At 38.9% G+C, this 25,873-nt stretch overlaps 1 protein-coding gene across 4 annotated transcripts in view; it reads right to left on the reverse strand.

Annotated features, from left to right (window-relative positions):
• LOC133125045 (dachshund homolog 1-like) overlaps positions 1–25,873 on the reverse strand; it is a 101,251-nt gene that overhangs the window by 47,103 nt on the left and 28,275 nt on the right. The window lies entirely within an intron of this gene.

Consider the following 25,873-nt stretch of genomic DNA (forward strand, 5'->3'; position numbering starts at 1 on the left):
TTTGAAATTGCATGTTAACTTGTTATAATTATTGCAATCGAGCCACTATTGATTTATGAGCTGAATATGTTCAGCCCGTTGTAATGAATGATACCTTATAGTTCTGCGGAAAATTAAAAGGCAATGTCTGCCTACGGAAACATTCGGCTTATTTGATATAAGGCCGGGGTTAACTGAGAGACGGTGTGAAAGAGGAAGTAAAATCCGCAGTGTCGATACATGCCTTATGGGATGTTTTATTACATCATTATTAATGGCTGTGCACATGAAACGACCAATACTTAATGTGATGTAAAAATGTCTTCAGAAATGTGTTCATTTCCATTTTTATATCTCTATTTAAGGTTATGAATTAATCAGACGGTCTTAGGTTGTACGCCGTGTGTTGCCGTTATTGTCGATATGCGGTAGGTACATGAGAAGCAATCGCAATGAAGCGCAGTGTTAAGTTGTCGAAAAAAAGTTCCTGTGATCAAATTTCATGATAATGTAATTGTAAGCGCTAAAAAACACAAACACTTTGCAAGCAAAGGAAGACCCTGTCAGACAACCCATATGTTCAGTTGCTAAGGCGGTGATGAATACCCTTAATTTCCCAGGGAAAGCTACAACAGAAATCCACAAAGAAAATGTGGCAAATCCATAGTTCAGCCGTTAATGAAAAATGTAAAGAATCCATACAAATGTACAACAGAGATAGTAAAACTTTACATTATTTACAGTATTGCTTTCATGTAATTACAGCACACTGCTTTAACAAAGGAAGGGCAAAATTGCCATTGCTTGGGAAAAGCATAACAATAGCAAAATTAAATATGGGAATTTAAGTCATCTCGCCAAGACAGAACATTAAAAAAAACAGGATGGCCAATATACATATTTTGACTGTATGCAGCCAATCAATAGGTGTTTTCAAAGGCTTACAGGAAGCTCCTCCCTTAGACATGTTTTCAAGGGAAAAGTGTGACAAGGCTAATGTTGTGGGTCATGAGAGGAACCCTGGCTAGACTACACCCAAACAGTCTGGCTGGCTGTTCAGCAAAGGATGCTGTGTTTCTAAACAGCCTGACATTAGGATATTACAGATTGAGATATAAGAGATATACTGTACTGTAACATAAGCTTCAGTGTTGAGGTCATTGGTAACACTTATATGCCGGCTCTATATATTTTAAAATATATATTCACAGCCTGTAATTACTGATGTGTCTTTAATATATTTCTATACATTTAATTCAAACCTTCATATACTGTAATACTGCTATTTTCCTATCAATCATGTAATATACCCCCAATGACCAATCAAACATAAATTTATAATTAACTGGAACAAAAAAACAGAAATATAACATATGACATTTTTTATCAAATGTTAAAATGTAAATAAGTATCAGGCGGATAGCCAGGGCCTAGGCACACCACTGGGTGTTTAGCACATACGTACATATATGTCTGCAGTAAGTATACAGTGCCTTTTGCTCACTCATGGAATACAATTGGATAGGCTAATTGTTTATACATTCGTGTTTGTTCACACACTTTATCTGCTCCAAAACGATCATTTGCAGAATAGATCTTTTCAGGGAAACTTGTCTGGAATTGAACTTGCATTTTCGAGTTTTGTCATCAAAGAAATGGATGAAAAGAGGTTAGAAGCTATAGTAGCCTACTGTTGTTCTACTAATGAGCTGCAAATGTGATAGTTAACACGGACATCCATATGAAGTTTGGGAAACCACCGGTCTATATTATCTGAAACCTCACTTTGTCCCTCCCACAAGTTACCAAGACAGTAAACCCAGAGCCATAGAAAGAGAGAGTTGTGCCAACTGCTTTCACTCCAAAGGGACTGTTGTTAGAGCAATGGCAGAGTCTTAATGGCAGAGTCTTAATAGTTCCAAACATTGCAGCAGCGCCCGTAGAGTTTCACTGAAACCAAGATATTTCAAGAAAAGGATTTTAATGGTAGGCAATTAACCAACTAAACAAAAGCAGCGATCTTATAAGCAGCTACAGTAAACGTTAGGAGGAAGTTACTAAATTGAAGGGTTCACTTACTTTTTCCAGCCTGCACTGTGAATGATTACTCAATGAAATCAATAAGAAATTGTTTGTGTTTATATTGTGTTTATCTATAATTGTGACTTAGATTAAAAGATCCGACCACATTCTAAATCTAAATAAAAATCTAGGTAATTACAAAGGGTTCACAAACATTTTATTGCAATTGTACCACATGCACGCTAAAATGTATTCTCCAGAGGAGGCTGCAGCAATGAGATGGGGCTAGAAAAACTATTTGGATTTCCAAACTAGGGTAAAAGTAACAGGTGGATAAAATAAGTTGTTGAAAAATGCATTTAGCTGATTAAATGTTTTCCTTTCTTATAACTGTTGATGAATGAGGGCTTTTTTCCTGTAAAAGATCAGATAAATGAGCTCTCTATTCAAGACTTCAATTCAGGAAACAAAACAGACCATGCTCACTCCAGGGTCCTAATCTAGGAAAAAATGTCACAAATGTAGACTTCCTCCTTTTATAGCTTTGCAAACACGATGGAAAGAAAATAGTGATTAACTTTCCCTGAACCTTGTTTCCATTACTTGGTTCATGTTGACCCATAAGCTCAAGCTGGAACTTAGAATCTGATACAAAACTGCAGCTGAGAGGAAAGTGATTACTGTAAAATGAGCCAGTACACATTTCTACACACTAAAAACAACAATTAACTAAATAAATAAAGCATTATTGTTGATCAGTTTTTTTTAACTGACTTAAACATTTAAGTTTTAGAGCAAAATTGAGCTTTGGAAACTTTTTATCGCAAAATAAAAAAAGCAGTATCAAAGCAACAAATTATAACTAACTGATTTGGCATTCAGAAATATAATGCTAATTTGAATGCTCCCCAAAGCTGCATATAATCTAAAATAAACAGTAGATTCCCTGTTACATTTATCATAAAATCTGTTGTTAAAACTATGTCATAAATCATATACAACATAACTCATCTGTCCAGTAGCTGATAAAACTTAATACTGAAAGTTCCAGTACTTCCAGTACTACCAATGATGAGCCTAGATAGGCTGAATGGCCTGCTCACATCACTATGAATTCTTATGTTCTTTACCTTTTTTCCTTATTTACACTTGTGTAATACCACACTACGGAGGTGCGGTTGTATTGATGTATTGTCAATGCTGTAAATGAATAACAGTACCCCACCACAAGCCAATATAATGTCCATTTCTATAAACTATTTCAGAATGAATAGCACTTTGTCTTTTGAATGTAAGGCTATCAGGCCTTTATATTAACCAGTCATTGCCATTTGTGAACTTATCACAAAGCATTCCCAAACTGTTCCTTCTCTTTATCTCTCTCCAGCAGGGAGTAAATAAATTATCTTTTGTTGCAGTGAATAGCATTTTCACTGAGGGATTTTCCTGTTTGTTTTTCATTTATTTTATGGTGATAGCTGTTCACGCCTCATTGACTTGTTTACTGGGGTGCCGACCAGCAGTCAAAACAAGGTCTCACAAAGAAAGCAAGCTCCTTACTGAACATTAAGAACATTAAGCCAAGCAACAATTTATATATAATAAATATTTTAATAAAAGTACCTTTTCCTTCTAGGTTCAGTTGGTAGAGGTGCCTGCTGCAATTGCATCCTTTGGCATATACAGTTACATTAAATTACATGTTATTTTGGAGACACTTTTATCCAAAGGAACTTACAATTTCACCAAAGCGACTCTCCTATTGTACAGTATAGCATATAGTCTGAAAAATTGTAATTGTAATCCACACTTTGTTTCAGCACTGTTTTGCATTGTTGCAGGTAGCTGAGTGGTAATATTGAGAAAAAAGATGAACAAATTTGCAAATGACTCTGATATTGTCATCAATCAAGATTATGAATATTACAGAGCTAATGATGACTGTCACCAAGCCCATTAACAAGCAAGGTGTATTGCAAAATCTGCTAAGTGGCTAGCAAGCAAACTAATAACGTAGCTTACTTGCAACTTTATAAGTACAAAATACATTTTAAACATTTTTTATAGTTTTTAGAAATAGCTTTCCAATCATAACCCACCATCAATTCCTTTTGAGCCTAATATTGAGCCTAAGTTGACCACAGCAGCAAACAGCACAGAGTATCTCCAATAATAAACTCACAGTTTATTATTGGATATTCCTTTTCCTGATATTCCTCATTTGACATTCATATTCCTGCAATCAATCGCTGGTGGTTGGATCTTTGGGCGGATGTGTCAAATGATGATTACTCTTCCCTTAAATAAGTAGAAATCATGCTTGACGCATTATAACAGGAAATTGGATAGAGCAAGCTATTGTCTTGAAGCTTATTTCTGCCAAAAAAGATTATGTGTCATATATTTTTTTGCCCTTAAGTAGGACTTATTGTGTTATAATTAGTCATTACACAAGGCATCCATGTGTCAATTTACAAATGGAGTACCACTGACTAGTCACTTATCATCTTTCAGTGTGCAGCTATAGCACACTGCCACATGTTAATTAATGACATGATCCATATGGACATTTCTGAAAAGACCCACATAGAACAGTTCTGACCAGAAACCCTTTTTAAATGGCATTAACATTTGTTTTCCAGCAATAATGAAACTGTTTTGACATTACTGTCTGGACAACCTGGAATTAAGTAAGCAGCTTTTCTTGGGAATGCGAGAATGTTAACATGAAAGACCTTTTAAACATGAAACACAATGAGACCTTTGGCTCTGACTAACAGAGGCACATGCGCAAACACAAATGTACACGTGTGAACATGCACACACACATAAAACATCTTTGACTAAATAAAAGCATTATACGATTTAGTAATCGCCACTGCTTTGGTTAACAAAATGAAACAGGTCTGATCTAATTGTTGAATATTTCCTCAGACTGATCTCATTTTCATGAACTGCAATGCATGGGAGACAAGTCATCAAAACAAGGCTTTAGAAACTTACTAGTCAGGGTGCCTTTGAGGATATTTAATTAAAATCTAATCCTGCATTCATTAAGGCTCACATAAATTAAGCTGTCATTCATAAGATTTATGGATTCTGATTTGCATATTGCATACAATTCATCAATTACTCAAGTATGAAAGGAGCACAGTTCCCTTGGAGCCGTCTGCTACCCTGTCAACACTTGAAATGAGGTAAAGTGCACAACTGTCAGGCATTCAAACAAACTTTTCACAATGTCCTCCTCTAGATTAATCAAAATTTCTAACCATCCCTGACAAGACTGTACACAGTGCATCTGCAGTTTCAATTATTCATCCTGTCCACATGCTTGACTGTTTAATTGCAAACAAATACGAGACAGTCCCGCAGACTCCCCTTAACGCTATCCTCAGCCCATACTTGTTCCAAATAATCTGCATCTGGGTCCGCATATACAGTATGTCTGCTTGGCATTCAGACAGTCCAGAGCCGGGAGATTCCTCACACAGGCAATGGTGCACAATACGGTCTTGAATGCTTCTTATAGAATAAGTAAAGGGAGAATGCCTAAGCCATTAATATTAATGAGCAATAAATAACCACACAATTAGAATCACTGATTATATTTTAATATATTTTAATGTCAGCATTTTGTTTTCAGTTTGCAGAGATTCAGGCGTCTGTGGGATTTAACTGCAGTTAACCCATTAGGCATCACCAGGGCTGGGCCAGTGAGGGTTTCTTTGCATTCATTCCTTTTTTTCACAGTGCAATATTCAAATAGTATATACCGTTTGAAAGTGTAAAACTCACGGGTCTGTGTAACCTAAGATGTCATTGCTTTACCGAGAGCAGTTCCTTATTTTGTAACATGTGGGTAAAACAAGCATGGGGGGACCTCACCTTCTCTGTATTTTAGAAATCCACATTCAGAAATAAGGTAATGTCAGTGTCCTTTTCAGGACAACGGACAAGTGGACCAAATGCATAATAGTTTCTCATTATAAAAATGTGCTAACTCGGAGAAACGTAGCTAGAATGCCTGTATCGGTAACGTAGTTACAAATTTTCTCAAGGACCCAAGGATCGCAGTTTCAGAATTGCAAAGATTGGTTGTGTCTTCAGGTCACCAAGTCTAAATTAATGACACAATGGCACCTTTATAACAACAAACTCTTTGGAAGGGTGGCATGAAGAAAGCCCTTACTGAGCATAATAAACAACACCAAGCATCTTGAGTTTGCCAGACTTCATTAGAATTATGACTGGAAGAGAGTGCAATGGCCAGATGAGACCAAAATTGAACATTTTGGCTATACACACCATCAACAAGTTTGGTGGCAAAATGGAGTGCATACCAGGAGCAGCACCTCATACCTACTGTCAAATGTGGCAGCGGGTCACTGATGTTTTGGAGATGTTTTCCTGCCAGTGGTCCAGGGGCATTATTTAAGATCAATGGCACAATGAATTCAACAAAGGAATTCTTGGCAGAAAATCTGGTTGTCTCTGCCAAGAAGATGAGGATTGGTCAAAGGTAGATTGTCCAGCAGGACAATGACTCCAAACGTACATGCTAAATCCACACATAAAGTAAAAACAACACCCATGTTATATAATGGCAATCTCAGTCTCCAGACTTAAAAAAAAAAAACAATGGTTTGAACTGGAGAGGGAATATCTCAAAGTTAATAATGATTCTGCAAAGTTCTGCATGGAGGAATGGTCAAAATCCCTCCAAATGTGTTCTCAAACCACATCAAAATTTATAGGAAAAGACTCATGGCTGTCATCTTTGCCAGGGGTGTTTGCACAAACTATTAAACCAGGGGTGCCAATAATTGTGGAACCTGTTTTTTGGGGAATTTTTTTCAAAAAATGTGAAAGTTTATTTGATTCCATTGAATCATTAATAAAGCACACATTGGAAAATAAAGCTTATACCAATAACTGTATGACTTTTTAGTTTACAGCACTTTTTGTGCATATTTATCAATGAATCTCCGGAAACCACAGGCACCATATTTAACCAATTATGAATCATCCCAAATAATATTGAATGGCTTTCACATTGCAAACCATGTAAACAACACAATAAAATCTAGTTTTTTATTCAAATTCCTGTTGAAAGTCACTGAGGCAGTAGATATTTATTGTGTTTAGAGAAAATAAATAGACAAACAACTACGCTGTGACCAATACCCTTTAAGATAGTCAAACATGATATAAAGTCAATCACCTCAATATATTAAACAATTAATAAATGAGTATGCTACAGCTTAGTAATTACATACTTCAAGTGAAATGTTATTGTTCATACGAGGAAGCCAAATATTACTTCCTAACTGGCATTTAAATACAACAGCATTACACAACACAGACATGCCAATACTAATTTCACATGTTTGTCATTACTCATTCATACAAATTGGTAGCTTGGGATACCGTAAAAAATTCAGAAATTAAATCATGAAGACTGGATTGCTTTTAATGTCCAATTAAATAGGGCAATCACTGATGCAATCACTGTGATCTTGTGGTGCAAGACTGATGGAGAAAGCTAAGGAAATGTATTCCACCCTGAGACAAACACAATTTAAGTACAAGCTAAACAGGAAATCCGTAATGATTAACATTAATTGGACCATGAATCAGAATCCCGCGTAAAACATTAAACAAAAAATTATCTCCTCTTTATGCTCTTCCTTATCTCCATTAATAATTAATGAAATGTTAATAATCCGGAGAGAGGCACGTGATTCGTAGTGGGAAAGGAAGAGGGATGTTTACATAATATGACAGAGATCTCTGTATGCAAAGAGGTTACGCCAGTGCCCCATTTTCTTTCCCATGTTCAAAGTCAGAAATAATCCAGCCTATTCCCCCGAGTTCCTTTGCTGAGAGAACTGTTTGCATATTTAGATATTGTTTACGCAGCCCGACTCATCTGCTCTAGATCACTTTAGGCCGGCTCTGATAAATTCTGCCAGCTGCGCTTTAAATGCTGCTTAAAATAACACCGCCGCCGCCACCGTAATTTTATTCCAAAACAAGGGTGCCGTGAGCGTGACAGCCAAAGCTCTCCTGCGAACCAAAGTTAAAGTTTGTACGCTGCGAAAGGAGGACAGTCAAACCAATTTCTCAAAAGAATCTTTCCGCATTTATCTCCGTGGTTCTTCCGGAGCGATATCTTGACTACGTGCGGAGGGAACACATAAACAAGACCGCAATAAGTAGCGTAGCGCTCTGGGGACTGGACCAAAGCGACACGTTCCCTCACTACTGGTAGGCCTTCACTGCAGACAATAGAGATTCTGAACTTCATGCATTTAAAGACAAGCCTGGTCTGACCAGTGCCTAAAGTGAGGATGTTTGCCCTACATCAAGCAAATTGCTTTTTGATTCAGAGTTTCGGAGGATTTAATTTAGTGTGCTTTAGAGCTTATAGGAAAACAGTACTCCTTTTTTGAACTGTCATGGAAGGTTACTGTTCATCTAGCTATATTGATAGCACACTGGCTGGGTCCTTATGATTACAGTACACTCTTAATGTATGCTTTGAACAAGATCCATGTGCATATTATATTACATAACAATGCATTATAATTTCACATTTTGATAAATTGTTTGCAACATTCCTAAGGCTAAACCGTTCAGCTCTATCTTCTAATAACTTGTAGGCAAAAGGAGAACTGACAGTATGATGAATATCACAACAGACAGCTTCGATATGACACAATTTTGCCAGATCAATATCTCACTGCAATATGCGGGGGAGAAAGAGAAGCAGATATTAGTCTACACAGTGTATTACAGATGAAGTGCCTTTCGCCTCTCTGCTCTTGTGCTGAACCCAGGCAATGTTTCATAGATGTCTGAAATGGATTACAGTCTCTTACATGCCCTGAAAACTAATCACAGTGGGAGCATCTGTTTCAAATGACCACTGTACACTGTGCCTAAAACCACTTGTACAACATGATTACTAACTCGAAAATCAGCTGCAAAGGACCGTGGTATGAATGGTATTCCGAACAATTGATCTAACATCATTGCACATTACATTTAGCTATTTAGCAGACTCTCTTATCTGGAGCGACTTACTAAAGTGCATACACAAAGGACACGATTTTCCACAACTTAATCTATTTAAAGCATCTGGAGGAACAGCTACAGGAATGTCAGCATACAGACTGTTCAACTGCAGAAATTGTTCCAAGAGCTACCACTGAAACAGAGAGGAACAAGGCACAAAATACATTTATTTTTGATAGAAATGACACTTGCTTGGACTCACGCAGTGTATTACAACAGAGATTAATTTACAAGTAAATCTTTGTACTATTAAATATCAACCATTTGAGATACATGTTGATTTACAAGCAAAGAGGAAACAGTTGCATGTACTGTTTGATGAATAATTTAATTCAAGTCTTAATTTTATTCTTCACAAAACACTGTTTGGCAAGTTCAGCAAGAACAAAAACAAACTTGGCAAACTGTGTTTATGAAGAAAAATGATTGCTTGTAGAAATCAACATTAAGGGCAAAGACCTATTGCAGGCTATCCTTTCATAAATAAGCTATCATCACAACATGGTAGGTTCACATTTTCAAATTCAGAATAAGTAGAATACCTCTTCATTCCCATGGATAATTATGACTGCCAAATACTCACAAATTCTACAAATTTGGCTTGTTTACTTTAGTGTTGATTGCTACATGATTCTGTGTGATGGTGATAGTGGTGATGGTGGTGTGTATGCATGTGTATGTGTGTTTGTGTGTGGTTGTGTGTGCGTGTGTGTGCGTGTGTGTGCGCGTGTGTGTGTAACTGCAAATTAATAAACATGGCAGAAGCATGATACAATATCCTGTGAAGTCGATCACAATGTACACAGGAAATACCACACAATGAAACACTTTTAATGCAGAACAAGTCTGTATTGTCTTTTACAACCTGTTCAAGAACATTTACCACATGTAAGTAATTGGTTACTGAGGATGTTAGTCAGATCACTGTTTTCAGTCTCCTTGTGAGAAATGTCGGGAGTTAGGTAATTAATAACGTCTCAGGTGAAAGTCCAACTGCCCTCCTGCCCATGCACGGTCCCACATTCTGCTCTTTGTTCGTCTTCTTAAAACTCACCCCGCTCACTGCCTCTTTAAATGAAATCTTTTCGCCCCTCACATTTTAAAATTAAAACTGCGGTTCCTCAACTGAATCTAATTATTGCCGTTCTGGAAAAGTTCCACCGCTTCTGCTTTTTTCTTTTTTTTTCCACTGCAGATTTGTTCACTCCCACTTGGAGAGTATTCGCCCGGCTCAGTGATGCTTCACTCTGGTGCAATCCTGTTAGAATCTCACCTTGGTCTGCCCTCATCACTGGCTCGCTCAAGCACTAAGTGAGGAGCTAGGGAGTGTTTGCTCATTTCCCAAGTACATTATTTCACTCATTAATCACCAGACTGGAACTTCTGGACAAGCCAGAATCTGTTATGTTTCCTTCAGTGCCCTGCATCTAAAGTCTGATTAGATTTTAAAATGGCCATTTTGCTTTAGTCTAATAGACACGCTGGGGCTATAGAGCCCCTACCTGACAGTAAATAGCCAAAGATGATACATTTGGTTTAGTGTCAGAGCACATAAACATACAGTGCAGTCCGTAAGTATTTGGACGTCTCAATGATGTTCCAAAACAGTTGATTTTGGTAAGCCTATTGTTTGGCCTATGTTTTTTTCTCCTACTTCTCTGCCTCATACTGGATTCCGTTGCTGTCACTGCCACAACTCTGGTCCTTATGTTGACAAATGCCAATAACAAACTCCAAAGGCAAACCAAAGGCATAGAATCAAGACTAGATACTGAAAGATTTCTTCTACCTGTACTAGGGAAGTGATTGAATATACCTGACAAATCAGAAACAGCTAAGAAGCCAACTGCCCAATTACTTTTGGCCCCCTAAAATGGAGAGACTGTAATAGGGATGTAATTCCTATTTACAGATCACCCAATATTGATGAAAATACCATGAAATTAAAGATGACAGACGAAGACCATTTTAACCTCATATTCATTGTTTCATTTAAAATCAAATGTGCATGAGTACAGAGCCAAAATAACCAATAATTTACCAAATATTGATGGACTGCATTGCACATTCACATATACAGTATATACAGTATCCTAAATAACTTTTAATAATAAGAATTGTGCATTTTTACACCTGCTTAGAGACAGATTGTATATCAGTCTATGTTTTGTTCATTATATACCTATTTTGTTCAGATTTTAAATGCACAATTTTGCAGTCAACCTGCAGGTTGTTTTTACTCTGTTCTCTACCAGTCCAGTTCACACATCTTTCTTCAGACAGTGGGGGCCCAACTGCGGGCAGCTGGAGGGGGGTCACTGATGCTCGACGAGACACGGACATCCCACCAGCTGAGATCCTTCCCTCCCCTATGCTACGGCAAATGATGTGCCACCCAGCAGGGCAGCCAGACATGGCTGGCACTCATACAGTTAGCAATCAATGGCACAAAAACACCGAGCTATTTTGTAGCACAGGAGCCGTAACTTATAGCAACATAGTGGGAACTATTAGAATGTCTTTATCTGGTAGAAGCTCTTGTCCTGGCTGACGTACTGAGTAGATGAAACACAAATTCACTATACAGTCTCAATGCGTGAAACGCTCATGAAACACGATGATTTTGGAGCAAAAACAATATACAGATATAAGTGTTCTTGCCAATTTTGACTACACCGTATTAGGCATCTGAACATATAGCAGGAATGATAACCACAGTCTTTAAGTGTTAGGGTTTTTTAACTAAAGATTTTGTACATGCCAAATTTCTGGTCAAATATGGCTGATCATAGAAAATCAATGGGAGAGACTAGATTATGGTCCAGTAGATGAAAACATGCACACGTATCCAAACAACCGAACACCCATCCAAAGACATGTATGCACACGCACACACGCACACGCACAGAGAAACTGTTCATATTATCCTATAATTCGTTTTGAGGATGGAATTTTGATGCCAACCAAAAAAACATCACAGTGACACTAATGCCTGCAGGACAATCGGGCCTATTTTGACCTCTCCCCACAATCAAGGGTGTTCCTGATTTGAGGCTTCTCCCAAATTATTATCTGCCTACATTACCCTGTAATGTCAGGTGGCTTAGGCAGTATTCTAAGGCAGGGAGGTGTCTTCATTTGACCGATTTTGAAGGCAGCATCGATGTATCCTTGGGCAGGCAGGATATCCCATAATCCTTCTTACTTCTGTTAAATTAATGCCGGCTGACAACAGCGGTGGAGTTTGCAAAGAACTGTAAAAGACCTTGTCCACAAGTGCAAGTACACAGCGAGCTCGATATTTTGTTTTAGTTGTGCTTTTTAAACAAAATTTCAATTACTTAACTTACTTAATTACTTAATAACATATTTAATGTTAAGCCTCCGTGAGCCTCCGTGAGCTAGCCAGCTAAATTGCTTGTAATTACGCTTCGCATAATCACGTTACTTTCACACTGACATCTTTCTGTCTTCGAAGTGGGTCTTTGCATGCTGCAAAGGCACCTCCAAAGTCGCCTTTGAAGGACAGATTACTAATCAGGCAGCGAGACAACGACGAATCAAGTCAACTGACTTTGGTTTTGGATGTAGCTTTGTGTCACCGAATTTCAGTTTCCAGTGTGCAATCATGATGTATCAACCCCCTTATTGGATAAAATGCTATGACAAGATTGTATACTCTGAAACTTACAGTAGTTCTGTGCCTGTGAACGTATAGTTTCAGTAATGGTAGTTTACATGAGTTACTTTAGTTAGCTTAACAGCTGACCACTAGCAAGGTAGCTACAGCTAAGAAGGCTACCTAGCAAGCAAGCAGTGAGTGGGAATAGCAGTAGATAGCTAACGTTATAAAGGTTGTTTGGGGTTATTGTGTATTCTGTCATTTCAGCTGGTTTTAATTAATGTCAGTTCCCTCCTAGTCTGTAACTCACAGCTGTGAAATGATACCCGACTTTCCGATTCGTAATTCAAAGTTAATGGGCCAGTGGATCTTTCCTGGTCAGAAAGTCGTAATTTTAAGTTTCCAAAGTATTTGGAAGGCAGCACGAGAATCGGCTGCATATATTATTTTACACGTACAAGAATTAGAATAAGTGCCAAAACCTTGAAAAAAAACTATACTATATGAGTTCAGAAATAACCAATCTGCATTAAATAGCTAAATCCGTTCCAATTTCCAATTAAATTGTTCCAATCCGAAGAAAAAAAATTGTATGCATTTATTTATAAGTCTAAATTAACAACAAATGTTTATCATGTTTATCCATGCCAAAGTTATTTTATGTGTTGAAACAACACCACAGCTTGTTCATAATGACAGTTTTAAAATATGGCCAGCGTCAGACCAGGAGCTTGTTTGTGATACCCATGCATGCTAGTTCCCGCTCTGCTAATTCTAATGAGGCAATGGACTTTGGCAACCCCAATCATTAATGACTGCATTCCCTGTTTCTCTCTGGTCCCCTGCCTACACAGAGCTGACATTTTAACAGGCTGCAGTCAGAGTGGAGAGGCATCTGTACTCCAAATAAATGAGCAATGTAAATAGTTTAGAGAGAGAGAGAAGTAGAGAGAGAGAGAGCTAGAGAGAGAGATTACCCTGTGAACAAAAGCCCCTTATGAGACACAAGTGAGAATTAAAAAAAAACTCTCAGTGCAGGGACAGAGGGGGTGGGATGAGCCAGTACAATGTGTCCCTTCTCCTGCAGCCACTTGTTATCAGGCGGAGCGCAGAGCTCCTTTCAATCTGCATTTAAATACATTCTGTCCACTCATTTGCATTAATTTCTCCCATTATATCTGGAGATGACCGAGTGTTCGGGCAGCACAATGTGCCGGCCTATCGCTGCGGAGCGGGGCCCACACCTGATGCCAATTTAGCCCCGCTCAGATCTTTTCATTACCGCTGCCCAAAGTGACAACCCCGGCTCTCTAAAGTCCTTGGGACTTTTCAATTGGATTTGCTAGAGGAACAAAAAATAAATTGTTGTGCTGCTAGTCTCAATCTCTCTCTGCCTCTCTCTCTCACACACACTCATAGACACTCTCCCTCTCCATTTCCCCCTCTCTGCCTCTATCTCTTCTTCCATCCTCGGCACTCTCTCTCTCTCACTCTTTCTCTCTCACATTGCACGCCATGGGAAAATGAGAAGCAAATGATTCTCAGTGGCCTCCTGTTTCCACTATTTGTTCAGTATTAGGCTGCACTTATCTCCCAGAGAAAAAAAAGCAACATGTGGAGAGAAAGTGACAGGCGGGAATACACTCTCCCAAACGGGCCCATTGTGCCCTGAGGATCCCCATTCAAACCAGAAGGGGCCTTTCTCTCAGACACACACAGAAACATTCGGCTCTGCCACAGTCAATTACCAGCGCTAATCCACCATTGCAATAGAAAGTAAATATTTCATTACACTTTTAAATAAACAGTTGGTCTGGACTGATGGAGAGCCCTCTTTGCTGTGGCAGCATTTGCCACTCGAGGATTCCTTGAAGGCACACAACTGTTTGAATGAAGCAGTTCTTTCAGCACTGTTTAAAAGAAGGGGGGAGGGACATTTTAACCACTCTTTTCAGTTTAACCACTAAGACCAAAAAAAAAAAAAATCTTCGAGCAAAGTGCATGTGACAGCATTGAAAACACGTGGAAAACACACTTAAAATATGCCGTATTTAAGTTTAAATGCACATGAATACCATTTGTCTCCAAACATTTCCGTGGAAATGTGCTCCGTGTGTTTATTTTTCTTTTTTTCCGCGCATGTTAACACAAACCAGCCCTGCGGACAGCATGTCATTTCCATCCAACAATAAAAACTGGGTAGTCTTAGAAGAATTAGCAGATAAAATGAAAACACGAGGAGGGAAATGACAGAAAGATCCCAGAGCTACACGCTCATTAATCACTGAAGCGTCTTTGACCTTTCATTCGCCAAGGGCAGAAAGCAAGAAGCAGGGTGTCCGGGCAGGAAAGAAAGAAAAATAGATGAGAGAGAGAGAGAGAGCGAGAGAAAAGACAAGAGAGACCACGGACGTGGAAAGTCCAGAAGATGCCACACCACATTCTTAATGAGGAGCAGAATTAATGAGTTGCGTTGGAGCATTAGCAAATTCAGGCATTTCCCAACCCCTAGGTGGTACGGACAAGTCTTGAAAGTCTTGATTTAGACTGATGGGCCCCTCGTCCATTCAGACGCATTATCAAATGAATTACAGCATGAAAAGATGTAGACACATTGTTCGGAGTCAGGAGGACTGCAAATACGGACCAGCGAGACAGACTAGGTGGGCAGGAGAAAGGCTGGGCTACAGGCTGCAGTCGACACCGACAGTAAAAAAAAAAAAAGAAACTGCAGTGGAAAGAGCCAAAATGGAAGCTGTGGGGAAAATGTTCAGGGCGAGAAGACAGAAGGGTGTGTGGGGGGGGGGGAATCATCTCTTAAAATGCAGAGCAACAAGGCAGACAGATGTTAATGTATAAAACACCGCCAGGAAATGAGACACTTGGGAAGGATGAGCCTGGAATGCGCTAGAATCGACCACGCTAATCACACAGTGTTTACCCTACACTCCACCAGCAGCAAGCCGTGCGCCACATGCTAACTTGCATATACATACACACACTGTGCATTTAGCACAATTCACCATCAGATTTAGCATGCAGATATGAGAAGACGCTAAAGCTTTCATCCTAGTTTATGTTCAAGGTTTCTTTAAATCAGACCTTTCAAGTGCTTGCTCCAGTTTTAATTGCCTATTTTTTTATTGACTTGGTTTTAATTGAAACCAGTGGGGATCTAAGAACTGTGATATACTGATATCTAGACGTAGGTTATAAATATAACAGAAAATATGAGCATCATAAAGTTATTTTTGTTAATGAATCCCTCATAAGATAAAATAAAATATATCCATAGACAGTAATAATGAGAATTGAAAATAAATTATTTGGCTTCTGCTGGGATTTGTAAGCAGTGTAGTGAAAGTAATGATATGGCTCACGTAGTGCTCTGACAGTTGGCAGGTACTGTAGATCACAGTTACTGGGAAGCAACAGCTATAGCTATTACTGTGCCTACATAAAATGCCTGTTACTTCTATATATGGACGGGAGTCTTTCTGTCTCATGAGGGCATCTTTTTTTTTTACTTTAAGAGACTTTGATATCACCTTGAAGATGTCGACCAGACAGTGATGTGATCTGATGTAAAACTACCTCCAACAATCAACGTGGCTTGTTTTTAAAGCTGGCCTGGACTGAGGCCTGATACCAACCTGCATGTGTGTGTCAGAGCTCCATAATGTTTGGGACAGTATGTTTTTTATAATGTTTTTTTTTATGGCCTATGTTTAGATTCATGTGGCTTTACATCCACTACATATAAATTAACATGCGGTTACATACACTCAGTGACCACTTTATTAGGTAGAACTGTACACCAGCTTGTTAATGCAAATATTTAATCAGCCAATCATGTGGCAGCAACTAAATGCATAAGAAATGGTCAAGAGATTCAGCTTTTTTTTTGACCAAATGTGTTTTTTAGACCAAATGTGATCTAAGTGACTTTGACCATGGAATGATTGTTGATGCCAGACAGGGTGGTTTGAATATCTCAGAAACTGCTGATCTACTGGGATTTGCAGAGTTTGCAGAGAATAGTGTGAAAAACAAAAAATATCCAGTGAGCAGCAGTGGTATGCAGATGACCATCTCTGAACACACAACACGTCAAACCTCTAAGTGGATAGGCTACAGCAGTAGAAGACTTAATAAGTCTAATAAAAACCTTCTAAAGTGCTCACTGAGTGTATATAAACAACAGTAAATGTATATGCACAGCAATGTAAAAATAAATCTGTAACAATACCAAAAAGCAATCATTTGCATTGTATATTCCCCTATACATTGGTCAGCATTGCTATTTATCTTCATGATCTTGATAATACATTTCATTTGAATATCTATTTCCATGAGGGCTTCCAGGAATGGATATGTAATAAGGGATTGGGGGGCCACAGCATGCAGGAGAAACACTGTCAACTGAAGCCTGACATCTGTATAAAAACAGAAATAATCTACTGTCAGCAGAATGTTCAATGACTCCTATCACCCCGCTGCTGACAAAGACTCGCGGCTGCGGGCACTCTCTTGTTCTGCCAGACTCAGGGGATAGGAATGCATGCTAATTACCATCAAAATATGAGCTAAGCCTTACCATTTCGGGAATTGCTCTTTAACCTCGCAAAGGACAGGCCGAAGCCAAACAATGAGCAATACAGTATGCGGCATTGAAGCACTATGACATCGCGAAAATAAACTAATTTATTGCATTGCACGCTCTGTGTCACCGCCTCAATTTCACAATGCTTTTACATTCTATAAGGCTAACGTGCTATAAACAGCACGTTAGCACGACGCAATCATCTATCCCTATCGCCGATATTGTTATGTTGATCTTGATGGTCATTAAATTGTCTTGCTTAAAAGAGGAACAATTCTTTCTTTTAAATTAATTGATATGTTCTAATTAAACATCACGTACCAGAGGGGAGTTCATTTTTCACAATACATGACAGTTTTCTCCAAGCAGCTAAACGGCCTTGCCCTCTAAGTACAATGTACAATGGATTTTTAAATTTTAGCTGTAGATCAATGCATTTCCTCAAAAATTTAAATGAAAGTGCAGAAAGCATTTTTCCCCCACAGAGCAGAAAGAGCTGATGAGACAGGTTTGGTTTAATCTCGGGCAATAGAAGTCATTAACCGTTCTCCCAGGAATTAAAATATAGCTTACTCTTTTTTCCTCTCACTTATCATTAACATCACTTTAATCTCCAAGCGTTTCACACTGCCACGTTAAATCATCTCCTATTGCCTTTTGACAACTGAAGAACAGTCTTCCTTTTCCTTGCTTAGCAGACAAAATCCAGGACATGATGTAACAAAAATATATAAAATGATAGTTAATTAAAAATCATTATCATCCTCACCACCATCCTTGCCCCATATTTATTTGTCTTATTTGTGTCATTCACTAATGTGCCAATGTAGCTGTAATATCAGAGATAAAGTTATAAAATGCTATATTTGATGACAAAGCTACACCCATCACCTTCAAGTAGATCATACTGCGCAGAGATATACAGACATCATCTATTTCCTGTATAGTTTTATGTGGGTCATTTGGACAGGGAACATTCATTTCTTTGTCCTTGATTCAATGAAAATTTAAAACAAAAAATAGACTTTTTTTCTAGAGCAGAATATAAATCAAGTAGTATGCACAATTTCTCAAAGATTTGGACATATATAGGGCACGTTCTTAAATTTTTGCCGTTGGACCTCAGTCAGAGCAGTTTGTGAAAACTTTGCGAAACCTTGAAAATCTGATGTTTTGTGAAAATGACCTGCTATTGTTCAAGTGAGGTGAAAATAGTACAGATGTAGGAAATCATATGATCTCTACTATACTGTGTGTGTGTGTGTGTGGCAGGGATAGAGAAAGAGAGAGAGAGAGAGAGAGAGAGAGAGAGATGTGTGTGTGCCTATATACACTCACTGAGAACTTTATTAGGTAGACCTATAAAGCAGCTTGTTAATGCAAATATTTAATCAGCCAATAATATGGCAGCAACTAAATGCATAAATGGTCAAGAGGTTAAATGCATGCATGGTCAAGAGGTTCAGCTGTATTGTGTATTGTATTGTGTATTGTGACCAAATGTCACAATGGGGTAGAAATGTGATCAAAGTGACTTTGACCGTGGAATGATTGTTGGTGCCAGACAGGGTGATTTGAGTATCTCAGAAGCTGCTTATCTCTTGTGATTTTCACGCACAACAATCTCTAGAGTTTGCAGAGTGCGGAAAACAAAAAAAACATCCAGCGAGCAGCAGCTCTGCAGGGAAAAACGCCTTGTTAATGAGAGAAGTCACTGGAGAAGTGCCAGACTGGTCAAAGCTGACAGGAAGGTGGCAGGAAAGCAAATAACCACACATTACAACAGTGGTATATGCAGAAGAGCACCTCTGAACACACAATGCGTCAAACCTCTCAAGTGGATAGGCTACAGCAGCAGAAGACCAATAAGTCTAAAAAATAAGTTGAATAAATACCTAATAAAGCGCTCACTGAGTTTACGAAACAATGAGGAATACATCCCATTTTATACATATCCCCTCTATTTAATGGGACCATAAGTAATTGCATAGTTGACCGCTCGCATTCTTAGTGCAGGTATAATGCTTTCAGTATCTAGTCTCAATTCTAGGCTTTTGTTTGCCTTTGGAGTTTGTTGTTTGTGTAACATGAAGACCAGAGTTGTGCCAATGACAGTTATGTCAAGGAGGCCAATATGAGGCTGAGGAATAAGAAAAAAGAAAAACAGTCATAGACATAGGCCAAAAAATAAGCTTACTGAAATAAATTATTAGCAGTAGAATCCCTCTTTCAACATTAAAAAATATTTCTGATCCCAGTTCAAGTTCAAAGGCTAACTGAAAGTGATACTTCAAAAGTACCATTCAATTCCACAAACAGCTGTTAAAACAGTCTTCTGTTAGGTCGTATTTCAGAAAAATGGACCTTTAACCAAATCCATAGATGAAGGGCGGAAAAAGCCGATTAAGCAAGGACCATCAATTCAGCCCGCAGTGACCTTGCTACAAAATACATGCTATTTTGCAACAATTAAAAAGAAGCAATAACTCAGGACCGTTGGTGTTCATCCTGCTGCAGGAAAGGCACTTTATCAGGCTGTTGTCATGCAGTTCAGAACAATGTGAATACAGAGAGCCTACAGTAAAGTCAATTGATGGCTAGAGCACATGGCCATGCTGGCTATGAGAAATGTACTAGATCTGTGCTGTGTTCACGGAAGTCTCTAGAAGAAGGATGTTTTTTCCGTAGCAGCGTGCACACACACCGTAATGTCATTAGCTGTTTTCTGGAGCATAGCACACTTAACATTTATTTCCCCATTCAAATTTCATAAGCATGCTCAAGCCACCTATGATGTTATGTTGTGAACTGTACTTCATACGCATGAAATGAAATCACCGAGCAACAGATAAATTCTAATGCTGTTAAAGAGGCATCCAAACTTCATTTATTTATACATGCTGGCACTTTGCTGCAAGTACTTACAGTCTCGTCGTGCTCTTAAAGCAGGTAGTTATTATTTTGAATATAACTCTAAAATAAGAAGGGCATTATTATGCAATGCTTTGGATGCTGGATGGGTCCTTTGAGCTGAAAATACCTAGACTGAGACACACTTAGGAGGAAATTTCCCCTTGGCAAAGCAATGGCCTCCTTCACAGAGTAATAGAGCTTGAAACCCCAGGCATCGGGCAGAGAGGGAAACCATTACTTAGCCTGTTACTGGGAGGGAAAAAATGCAATTAAGGCTCTCACCAGGGAATGGGAGTTCAAAACAAAGCTGAACATCTATACACAAGAGCTTTTTCATACCTTTACTCCAACACACAGTGCAAGGGACCAGGTTTTATTGCTTAAGGTCTCACTTGAACGACAGGAGCGTTAAAAAAAGTATTTGTCTCTCACACAGAGGAGAACGAAGTGGGTGGGTATTTGCAGAAATAAACTTGAATTTGGGACAGTGGATCAAAGTTACAGAATACATATAAAATTGAAAGAATATTAGATTCAATATATATGTATGCCTCTACAGATAAAACTGAACAAATGAAAGTGTATCAGTTTGAATACATAGCCGAGGAGTACCTGAACATGTGCTTTAGCGCAGTAGGATTGCTGTTCTCTTTAACACAAATACGGTACACATGCACGCACACAGACATACAGTACATAAACACACACACACACACACACACACACACACACACAGCTTAAGATGTAACAGAAACATCATGAGTGTCTCCTTTAACCAGATCACAAATTTGCACTATATAGAGATGTATATGTAAATACACTAGCTACATTCAACAACATTTTCTGAGTGACAAAGCACCGTGTCGTCATTGGACATTTAAATGTAAATGAACATATAGCAAAGCTATTGTAAAGAATTCCAAAAAGCCAGACAGAGAGAGAAAGAGACTACTCTGCCAGCACAACAATGTTGCCACCACTAGCAAATCCAATTGAAAAATCCCCAGGACTTATACAGCTGGAGCTTTCACGTCGAGCGACAGTAATGAAAAGATCTGAGTGGGGCTAAATTAGCTCCAGGAATCTGTCAATTGGAAGATCCAAGCACACAGGAGCTCCCGTACAATGGACAGGCCAAACCCCGCTGAAGGATAACAAATGACTTAATCGCAAAACAACCACTGAAATTCTTTCAGAATATAGCACAAAAAACAACTGAACAAATACAGATAAGAAGGATTTCATACTGACTGTAATAGTAGAAGATGCCAATGAAAATAGAGAACGTCAACATACCATAGCCCTAAAAATATTAAATAAAAAAGCAAAAATGCAAGTACTAATACTAGTAGGCTAGATCAAATGTGAGCAGGTTCAAAACTTAATTTTGTGCATACAGTATGTCATTGATTACACGCTGTTGACTTAAATGAAACTCATAAGGAAAAAAATTGTTCAACTATATGTAAAAGGTCATTCTTTCAATTTTACAACCCCTATGTTTTTAAGATTTCAGTTTAACACGAAAAACACTTCCACATTAAATATTTAAAGAACTGTGTGCCAACAGCAAATGAAGAAGGTGGAAACATTGACCAGGGTTAACAAGCAATCCATGCATTATGGAGTGTTTCCAATGTTGCTTTGCAGTGAGTTCAACTATTCATTTACCATTGTTTTCATGTCATTGCATGTTGCTAAAGTGATTTCTTAATGTTCCATATACACTCAGTGAGCACTATTAGGTATTTCTAAGACTTATGTTTCAGACTTAATAGTCTTCTGCTGCTGTAGCCTATCCACATTAGAGGTTTGACATGTTGTGTATTCAGAGATGCTCTTCTGCATACCACTGTTGTAGTGTGTGGTTATTTGCATTACTGTCACCCTCCTGCCAGCTTTGCCCAGTCTGGCCCTTCTCCACTGACCTCTCTCATTAACAAGGCATTTTTGCCCGCAAAACTGCTGCTTACTTTTTTGAGTTTTTTTAACCATTCTCTAGAGACTGTTGTACGTGATCCCAGGAGATGAGCTGTTTCTGAGACATTCAAACCACCCTGTCTGGCACCAACAACCACTTAGATCACATGTCTACCCCATTCTGACATTTGATCTGAAAAACAGCAGACCCGCTTGACCCTGTCTGCATGCTTTTATGCATTCAGTTGCTGAATGGCTTATTAAATATTTGCATTAACAAGTAAACTAACTACCTAATAAAGTGCTCAGTGAGTGTACATGTATGGTCATTAAAAATGAATTCCAAGAGACTGTACTGCAAGGGATTTGACCTGGCCTTTTATCTGAGAAACCTGAGTACATTGTGTACAGGCAAGTTTTTCCATGAAAAATGTGATGTCATTCTGTCAATAATATTTAAACAGAAGTCTCAGTGTGTATAAACATACAGCCCCTTTCATTATTGCAACTGAATTAAGTCTTATATGGTTAATCTCACCTGTGCTTTTAGGCCAGATTGGTCTGTATTCCCCAACCCACCCCCTCAGTGCTTATGGAAAATGAGCACCGGTTCCTGCTGAATTGAAATTTACAACAAAGTACCAAACAGAGTAATTAATGTGATGTTTAAAATGGTACAATAGTTGTCTGGCCTAGTTTGGACAATGAGAGGCTAGGGTGAGTGGAGCACTTTGTTCCCTTGAAAACACTTGATACTGGAATGGAATGATTCGGTTCTCTGATTCAGAACGCCGACTGGTAACTACTACAAGCCTTTAGCGCAAAAGAAGAAGTCCTTTTAATCACTCAAATATTAATCACAATAAAAAATGAATATTCAGAGAAGCCATCTTCCACTTGGGAACGTGGGAGGACAAACTGGACTGGACACAGTTTCTTTGAGCCTGACGATTTCCTAATGTTTTTTAATAAGGCTGTCGAGCGACTTTTTTCCCCTGGATTTATAAACGGAATCACAAAACAACAGGCTTTTCAACAGCTGAGCTCTCAGGTGTGAATTTATTATCGGCCCTGCCCAACAATCACGTGTTAAACAGAACAAAAAGCCCTAGCTCGTAAGCTTTGACTGTATTAGTGTGCTGATATTGTTTACAGGTCTCTGGGGAGGCCTGGGTTGGTCTCAGAGGAGTGAGAATAGGTGGGCGGTGTTTAGGAAGAAGGGGCTCATGTGGCAGAAGTATTTATTGTGTCAGGTTGATTTATTGAGTGAGCTTCAATTCCAGTGAATGTGCTCAGATATTTATTTCCCTAAAGGCTCCTGAACAAGCCTCATTCCGGAGATCATCGCTGGCCATTTCAGAGAGTCAGGAGTTTTTTATTTTTTGTTTGTTTCGTTTTTCCTGCCTCGATTAAGAGGCTAAGAAGGGCTCCTTACCATTAGTAACTTGAATGGGCATCAGCATAAGGGAGTATACTCATCATGGGATTATACAGTTCAATCCAAAAGTATTGGATCAGCAAGGTCAATTCCTTTGTTTTTGCTGTACGCTGAAGACAATTGAGTTAAAATATGTAAATATGGAACATATCACCTTTTCTATCAGACCACCCATTTTTTAGGTGAGAAAAGGTGTTTTTAGGTGTTTTTTGTTGCCCAGTTTTGTCCTGTTAGATTGATTGGTTAAACAATACATAGTTCTGAATATCTACTCTTGGTTTTAGCTTTGAGTTTTGCCTGTGAAGACTGCATTTGTGTTAGAAAAGATAAACCAACAGCCAGAGCTGTCCTTGGGAGAAAAGCAAGCCATTTTGACGCTTAGAAAAAATGGGAAGCATTGGGGATAGCTTGTACAACAACTTGGAATGTCCCGAAAAAGAAAGAAACCACTGGCGTACTGAGCAAAAGACATCAACCAGGTTGACCAAGGAACAGCAGTTGATGACAGAAACATTGTGAGAGCTGTGAAGAAAAACCACAAAACATCAGTCAGTGACATCACAAACAATCTCCACAGGGCAGGGGTGAAGGTATCTCAATCAACAGTTTGAAGAAGATAGGAACAATTTAGAGGCTATACCACAAGATGCAAACCACTCATCAGTAGTAAGAATCGGAAAGGCAAGATTGTAATTTGCAAAGTGCAGGGACGAGCCACAAAGTTTGGAACAAAGTTTTATAGACTGATGAGACCTGAGAAAACATAAAAGATCATCTGAGAAGCACGGTGGAGGAAGTGTCATGGCTTGGGCTTGCATGACTGCCTCTGGAGTGGGCTCACCAGTTTTTATTGATGATGTAACTCATGATGGTTGCAGCAGGATGAATTCAGAAGTCTACAAAAACATTATGTCTGCCAATGTACTGAGAAATGCATCCAAATTAATTGGGAGGAGCTTTCATTAGGGAGAAAAAGTTGATGGTTTTAGACTGGCCAAGTCAATCACCAGACCAAATTGAGCATGCATTTCACCTCCTAAAGAGGAGATTGAAGGGAAAACCCCTTGGAAAAAAAAAACAATTGAAAGAGGCTGGGAAAGCATCACAAGAAGAATGCAACAGTTTTGGTGATGTCAATGGGTCGCAGGCTTGATGCAGTTAATGCAAGCAAGAGATAGTACATCTAGATGTGAAGCTGAAATTCTTGTCTCGTGTTCATATTTTTATCTCAACTGCAAATGTATTCAGTATATTGCAAAAACTAAGTAACTGGCCTGTTCTAATACTGTTGGAGGGCACTGTATCTTGTTGGTAAATTGCAAGCTGAGATATGCCAGAATGGCCGGTTCTCAAAATGATGTATCCAGAATGCAGCAGCTCGCCTGGTCTTCAACCTTCCCAAATACTCACACGTCACCCCCCTGCTTACTTCCCTCCACTGGCTGCCTGTCATGGCTCGCATCAAATTCAAAACATTGGTGCTAGCCTTCCAAGCAGTTAAGGGGTCTTCCCCAGCTTACCTACAAAAAATCATCAGACCCTAGACCCCTGCCAGACCTCTTCGTTCAGCCTCCACAGGCCGCTTGGCACCTCCCCCTCTCCAAACCTCCACCTCACGCTCACGACTACTGTCTGTTCTGGCTCCACGGTAGTGGAACGAACTCCCCGTTGAGGTCAGAACTGTAGAATCTCTCCCCACCTTCAAGCGCAAACTGAAGACGCACCTCTTCAAGCAGCACCTCTCCCCATCCCTCCCTACCTCCCTGTGAACCTTAATTGTTGTCTTTGTGATTTACTTTGTGTATCGGTATTTTTAGTTCACGTAATTCAATAATATTATTTAACAGTCTGCATTTTTTCACCACTTACTGTTCACTCCAAAACAGCCTGCTGTTACTAGCCTATATTCATAAACTGTCTCAGAGCAGGATCACCATTTTGGATCTGGTATCCCCTGTACATACCCAAACATTATCTATTATGGGCTAAATGCCAACAATGATCCAGAACAGCACTCCAGCTATTGACTGCTTTGCGAATATAGGACCAGATCACACAGAGGGATACAGCACTAATTAATAACATTTGCCAATGTGAAATGCTAATGCTACCTTAATATCCGAGGGTCATACAACTGCATAATTATCTTAGTTCCCCAAAAAAACAAACAAACAAATAAATACAGATCGATAGTCAGATAAATAGATAGCTAAATAGATAAGATCGGTGAATAAATAAATAAACACCTCTCATGGCCTTCCATGATTGTCCATGATAATATAGGTTTTGTACAAAA

This window comes from Conger conger, chromosome 3, assembly GCF_963514075.1.
Source record: "Conger conger chromosome 3, fConCon1.1, whole genome shotgun sequence".
Taxonomy (NCBI): Eukaryota; Metazoa; Chordata; class Actinopteri; order Anguilliformes; family Congridae; genus Conger; species Conger conger.